Source organism: Nicotiana attenuata, chromosome 8 (genome assembly GCF_001879085.1).
Source record: "Nicotiana attenuata strain UT chromosome 8, NIATTr2, whole genome shotgun sequence".
In the NCBI taxonomy this organism is placed as follows: domain Eukaryota; kingdom Viridiplantae; phylum Streptophyta; class Magnoliopsida; order Solanales; family Solanaceae; genus Nicotiana; species Nicotiana attenuata.
The window spans coordinates 23590010-23591819 of NC_031996.1; positions in this window are offsets into that span (position 1 = coordinate 23590010).

Here is a 1810-nt window from a genome sequence, read left to right on the forward strand (position 1 = left end):
CTTGCATATTTTTTAAGCTCTGCTTGAGGCTTCTCATTCTCTTTGCCATCTCAACCTGCTCTGGGGCTTTGGGGGTTTTGTCCTGCCCCGGTGTAAGCTCGTATGGTGGATGCTGAGAGTAGGCATATTGAGTATAATGAGGAGGGTCAGCCTGAAAGACGGGATTTTGGAAAGTGAAGACTGAAGAGTCAGCAGCATGCTTAGGTAGTGATGGTTGTGTGGTTGCGGATCAGGGTGGAGCCGTGAAGATGTTGGGAGCCGGTCCAGACGGGAACACCTGGGGGTGAACCTCAGAAGGTGTTCCTAGGAAGTGAGCAGTTATGGTAGGTTGCCCCAAAGGAGTGTTTGGGTGGCTGATGGGGACAGTAGTAGCACCTCCAGATCTAGGGAATAACTCTGGGAATCCGGGAATGGTGCTTGGAGGTTCCTTTCCGTTGTTCCAAGCATCCCACATTTCCATCAATCGCAGGCGCAAGATCCGATTTTCTTCAGCTGTAAAAGACTCAGAGGCCGGGACCCCCGAGATGGGGCTGTCCTCGGGTATGGGGATTGCAGGCAGAGTCATTTCAGACGACATCTCTATACTTCCTTTGGATCTGGTGAAATAGCGATGTGAGGCCAGCTTACCACAAACCAACCACTGTTTCTAAAAAGCTCAGCTGGCAATGGACAGCAACAACGGTTAGTTTTGAAACAAACAACAGATAGGTAACCGCACATTGGAGTGTGATGCACCTATACAGTTAAATGAATATCTACATGTTTGCTTCGGTTGCATGCGTCATCTCGGCTTTTCTCTTGTTTCTTTTCTTTCTCTTTTTGTTTTTCTCTCGTTTTTCTTTTCCCTCTGTTTTCATTTTCTGCTTTTCCCTTTTCTTTGCCATGGTTTTTCTCTTGATTCCTTATTTTCTCTTTCTGCATTTCTTTCTCTCTTGTTTTTCTTTTATTTCCTTCCTTCGTATTTTCCTTCTTTTTTTCCTTAGTGTTACGGTCGAATCCTACGGAGATTGCCTATGTATCATGACCCCGCATGAATCAGACCAAGCGTAGTTCTTGCAAATAAATGCAAAAAGTAAGAAAGCAAATTTTGGGATTTTCAATTTTTCATTAATAACAACTGCGATTACAAAGCTACTAGACTATTTGTTTTTCTTTTCTTGGAAAAAGGAAAGTACAAAAACCAGACTCAAAAGCAAAACTACAGACTCGATTAACTAAGAATACATCAAAGCTTCAAATCCTGGGGCCCGCGGGGCATCACTCGGCATCGCCGCGGGCCTGCGTGCAAGACCCTTTTGCAACTGATCTAGATCATTCATGACCTGGCGAACAAATATCATCACGGAGGCAAAGAACGTGGTACGACCCATCCGCTCACCGGCCTGACACTTCATGACAATATAGTTGGCAATGCTTCTGATTCTTTCCCTGATTTGGCCCTTTTCTTGGAGTAGTCGACTTATCTGTTGGGTACGAGCCTCTAGCACCTGAACATCCTGGAAGTGAAGGTCTTGTAACAATTTTATTTCCTTTTCCATCTCAGCGATTAACCCATAGCATTGTTCCCTCTCGGCCTGAAATTCTTTGTCCCGCCGAGCTGCCTTTTCTTCAAGAGTATTCATCTTTCTTTTCATGTTAGCAATGGTTCCCTCGTAGTTTCTCTTCATTTGTTGTACAAACTGGGCTCTTTCCTCGGTCTTCTTTGCCCATTGTGCTCGAAGTCTTGCCATGTTCCCCTCGGATTTCTCCAATTCTTCCTGACAGTCCAAGACTTGCTTCTTTAACCCTTTTTATCAATCTCTCGTCGGAT